Below are 5,762 nucleotides of genomic sequence, written 5' to 3' on the forward strand. Positions count from 1 at the left end.
GTGTGTTAAGGAGATGCAGGCCCTTGTATTTTTTTGCCCACGTACTACTCTGACCAAAAAGACCAGAGAGACAACTTTTCTAATCTGACAGTAGTAGAAATTTTGGAGGCGAGATCCAAGGCAACCTCCCACCTGTGCTGCGAAGCATGGTGATGGTAGTGTCATGCTGAGGGGGTGACATTTGGAGGTTGGAGCTGAGCAATTCATCAACATTAAAAGTAAAATATTATTAATCACACATAAATTGCTCTGGAAGTTAGACTAGGGTGAAAATCATTTTTTAATCCAGCAGTGACACCAAAAAACACACAAGGTGCTGAAAAACTGAAATGTTGTTCAGACACAACTGAGAGAACTTTTGTCACCCCCTAACAGTATGACACCCTGAGGGAGAGCCATAGGGCCCATATCAAAAACTGTCAAATGAGGTATGGGCCCCATCTAATCTTGGGGATGGAAAAACATGTGCAACAGAATAGAAAATATGTATTTTCTTTATTTGAAATTTAGAAATGTGAGTTTTAATTTTAGTAGCTTATGATACACTGTCACATATAGCAGTGTAAGCGGTGCGAGTAGCTCATTTAACCAGTTTTGAATGTTGTGAAAGTAAACAAAACAAGAGAGAATTGCCTTTGGGCGCCACTGGAACTGAAGTAAAATGCACGTCTCAATCTTTAAATCCTGACAAATGAGGCCTTACTGTCTGTCTGTCCACATATTCATCTTTTGTTCTCCTGCAGAGTTTCCAAATGCCTGCGTTAGACCACCAGAGCATGTGGAATCACTTAAGACGTGTGTGTGTGTGTGTGTGTGTGTGTAGATCTGCGGGTGTGGCGCACCAACCCCGGCTGCATGTTCGACTACGACCCAGCAGAGGACAGCATCAAGTCCAGGATGATGTCAGGTGAGATTCACATCCAGAGAGGAAAACTTTTTAAACTGGTTCATTGATAAAAGACGGAGGTTTGGATTTAATAAACAAGACAAAAAAAAACTGGAATAATACTCAGTCTGGAAAGTATGAAATTGATTAGTATTGGTAATTTTCCATATATGCAAAAAGAAGAGTGTGAAAAAAATTTTACTTTGATTTTTTTTTTTATCCATGTTGCCTTTCCTCCCCCCCTTATGTTTTTACTTTTTCCTTTCCTGTCTTTCTTGTATACTTCATGACTGAAGTTTTTTAAAAGACTGTTTTTTTCCCTAACTTTTCATCTCCTAATAATAATAATAAAAAAAAGAAAAGAGAAATCTCCCTTGCTAATTTATTTGTCTGATTTCCCAGTAATCCTCTGACTTTTGTGCGTCCACTCGCGATGCGTTCGTGGAGTCAGGATTCCTGACCTTCGCCCGCTGTGCTCGTCCTCCTCCAGGTGCTGTACTTGGACAGCTTCCGCCGGCAGGTGCAGGGCAAGGCCGCCTTCGTTCTGGACACACCCGAGATGAGCCGGGTAATTCAAGAACAACCAGTAACGCAAGAACAACTAGTAACTCAAGAACAACCAACATTTCTAGAACAACCAGTAATTCTAGAACAACCAGTAATTCTAGAACAACCAGCAATTCTAGAACAACCAGTAATTCTAGAACAACCAGCAATTCTAGAACAACCAGTAATTCTAGAACAACCAGTAATTCTAGAACAGCCAGCAATTCTAGAACAACCAGTAATTCTAGAACAACCAGTAATTCTAGAACAACCAACATTTCTAGAACAACCAGTAATTCTAGAACAACCAGTAATTCTAGAACAGCCAGCAATTCTAGAACAACCAGCAATTCTAGAACAACCAGTAATTCTAGAACAACCAGCAATTCTAGAACAACCAGCAATTCTAGAACAACCAGTAATTCTAGAACAACCAACATTTCTAGAACAACCAGTAATTCTAGAACAACCAGTAATTCTAGAACAGCCAGCAATTCTAGAACAACCAGCAATTCTAGAACAACCAGTAATTCTAGAACAACCAGCAATTCTAGAACAACCAGCAATTCTAGAACAACCATTAATTCTAGAACAACCAGCAATTCTAGAACAACCAGCAATTCTAGAACAACCATTAATTCTAGAACAACCAGCAATTCTAGAACAACCAGCAATTCTAGAACAACCATTAATTCTAGAACAACCAGCAATTCTAGAACAACCAGTAATTCTAGAACAACCATTAATTCTAGAACAACCAGCAATTCTAGAACAACCAGTAATTCTAGAACAACCAACATTTCTAGAACAACAAGCAATTCTAGAACAACCAGTAATTCTAGAACAACCAGTAATTCTGGAACAACCAGTGATTCAAGAAAAACCAGTAACTGAAGAACAACCAGTTAGAGCAAGGCACCAGTTTTACTGGACCAACCAGAGGAATTAGAAGATCCATGGTGGCACCCAGTATCTGAGTGTTCCCGTCTGGTTCATTGTCTTTAAAATGGTACCTACCCTCTTACCAAGTTTTCTCGAAACTGATTGTGGTTCGTGGCTCTCCTCCTGTTCTGATTCACCCAGCCTTTCTCTGAGCAGAGCATTTTCATTCATTAAATCTATGTTCTGCCTAAAAAGGTCCTGGATGCCATGACAAGCTTTCTTATGTTGGCTATTCAGATGATCCACTTCAATCCACAAATCCTCCCTCTCTCCAGACTGTTGATCCATTCTCATCTGGGCCTTCTTCAGGTCTACCAGTAGCTCCTGGACTTTTCTCCTGAGCGATTGTTAGACGACTTAAAAAAAAAACGCACTGCATCTCTCGTTTCTGCGTATTTGCGCTCTGTCCCATCAAGCTCTGCACGTACCGACGCGAGCTGCGCACGGAGTGCATTGTTTCGACTTTCCAGTATGTCATGTTGTGCTTGCAGGTCTGGTCGCCTGCAAGCATTTGCGCGAGGCTTGGAGCGCTCGACCTTACACCGGAGACATTCAGCAATCTGTTTCAGTTCAAGATTTTCCTTCTCCAGCCTCCTGCGCATCCCGTCCTCCAAAGTGTTTTCACGTAAAATGCTGGCAAGCTCATCACTCACAGGTGTGTCAGTTCTTTCTTCAGCCATTTTTTTTTACTCGCGTTGCTGTAAAGTCAAGATTGTTGGTATGTGTAATCAAGTATTGTTCTTCTGACATTTAGAGCAATCTGATATGTAGAGCAAATGAGTTGGGATTATTGGGAAATGGAACACAGTCATCAGTGATGTCATAGAGCATGAGTGACATCACTGGTTCATCAAAGCCACTAGAAGTATGTTGTGTGTATTCTGTATTTTATGCATTGTGTTTTTGGGTTTGGGGTAAAGTTTAGATCCACGGTTTGAATTGAACTTTGGCTAGGGTTCTGCAGTAGAAATGAATGGAAGTCAATGGAAAGTCTCTGCAAAGACAGCGAGGCAAATGTGTGTGTGTGTGTGTGTGTGTGTGTGTGGGCGTGTGTGTTTACTAGCATGGATGTTAATAGCCTACTTTAAATAAATTAAAAGTAAAATCTCAGTAATGGAACATAAAAAGGCCTGAAGCCTGTGTGTGCTTTACTTGATCTCCACACATGCTGCAGTACAGTTTCCAAGCCGTTTTTTATTTTATTTTATTTTTGCTTTTATTGCTTCCTCATTAATTAGTCACACATGGCATTAACAAAAACCTTATGGATAAACCAAACTATTAGGAGGGGAAAATAACGGGGCGATGGAAGGGATTTGTGTTGGCTAATGCAGCACGTTTTTCCCTTTTTTGTAATTTAACCGCTAAGGGCTCATGAGAACTTTTAGATGTTTTAAGCACAATACCAAATTACCATCATTAATAATCGACCTTGTGTGATTTCCTAATTAATGAATTTATGCATCTCTTTTTGTTTTATTGGCTGAAATAACACAATTTTAGTAAAAAAAACATAACCTTCCTACTGAACAACAGAGCTCTGTTAGATTTAGATGTCTGTGGCCAACAGTAAGACTCCAATAAACAGCACTGCCGTAAATCAGCGTCATAAAACGCCTCAACACGGCGTGATTGATTGTGAGGGGCAGGATTCTCTGAATTGTCTCCAAGTGGGTTTAAATTGAGGGGCGTTTGTTTGTACAAGGCTGTTTGGGAATGGAGGGGACTGAAGGCTGGTACCCCCTGTGGAGAGCATAGGGCAACACAAGCATTTCTATGTAGAGGGCAATTAGAAAGGGGGCTGGAAACTAAATTTTAAAAAAAAGAAAAGCGCTCTGTAATTTTAATGATTATTGTATGAATTAAACTGAATGCAACTGGCAGCATCTCAAAAGACAAAGCCAAGCCCTTCTCTGCGCAAATGCATAGGCAACAAATGGTGGGAGAATCTGCAGATGAAAACGACCTCATCCATAAGGAACACCCATTCTCCAACCGAGGGCAGTCAACACAGCCAGGGATGGACTCGGCTGAGGTCTGTGTGATCTCGCCTCGACTCGACTGATGTCTCAGTGTCTCAGCTGAGAACTGGGTTCTTAAAGGCACAGCGCAGCTTCAGATCAATCCCCCCTCCCCAAAAGAACCCACAGTCAAACCTCAAAGTTGATGATAATAGACAAAGAACAATGCACGAATGTGGAGAACAGTGACGGATGTGTTTCCATACTTATGTTTTCATTTATTTTACTTTCTCATGAAAATCAGTTTTCCTCTTTCACTTCTCAGGGTCATTATCAAGGCTTTGGGTACACCGTACAGGATCGAGCATGTAAAAAAGAAAAAAAAGAAAAAGTCAAAATGGCTTCAAATATTAGCCTAATATCACCATGAAATGTTAAAGAATCCAACCTTTAATCTGAGCTCACAGATGTTGGTGTGCAATAACAGTTGTTAAAAATGTTAAGAATTGTGTTGTAAGATTGTTACTGCTGGCAAAAAACTATTGGTTGCCCTAGTAAATTGAGAATAAGCAGTGCAGGTTTTATACATATTATGCTTTTCTTCATGTAATTGACATGTTTAGGAACTTCTAAATGGTACTCGCCGAATTGTTGCCTTGGGCTATAAACATGACGTGACGCAGAGGCCCGTTTCTTTTAGTCACTGGCCACAAAGCGAAACAAGGGCCCATATTTATCTTCCCACATCGCACGGTGAGGAGGATGGTTAGGGGGGTAAAAATAATTCTCCAGGGCTCTAGAGTCCTATCCTGGGGTCACCGTGTTTCCATAGCAATCACATGATGACATCTACGTGTCAACTAGTTTGAGAGTGATGCAACGTTTTGCCCTCACAAACTTAAAACATGTGGAGTTCAATAAGCTCCATATTGGGGGTGAGCTATGTGAATCCCAGCAACTCACAGCTCGGTATTCGTGAATTCAGTTTTTGCTGCCCAACAAAAATAAGCTATTCTTGGAAAATCCAGCTATTAACAGAATCTTTTCATAGAGCAAATTTAAAATATTTCAAAGAAGATGCAGGCTGAGAAGTCATAGGCAATATTCTACTACTACTACCATTACTTGCAGATGAGTAGAGTAGCCAAAGATTGTACTCAAGTAAAAGTAGCACTACTTCAACATATTTGTACTCAAGTAAAAGGCAACATCCAAAAAGTTTGTGCAGCAAGAGTAAAAAGCACTTGGTAAAAAGGCGACACGCCAAAACTATTACACAGTTTTGTTTATTACACAACAAATTTAGAGAAGTAGGACCTTAAAGTTTGACTTTTTTATAAGAATAAATGTTGGTATGAGATTATGAACCTGCAATAAAAGAATATTTTTAAAATGATTTTCTTTTACACCTTTACCAGGGGGTGCCA

The sequence above is a fragment of the Xiphophorus maculatus genome, chromosome 22 (assembly GCF_002775205.1).
Source record: "Xiphophorus maculatus strain JP 163 A chromosome 22, X_maculatus-5.0-male, whole genome shotgun sequence".
In the NCBI taxonomy this organism is placed as follows: domain Eukaryota; kingdom Metazoa; phylum Chordata; class Actinopteri; order Cyprinodontiformes; family Poeciliidae; genus Xiphophorus; species Xiphophorus maculatus.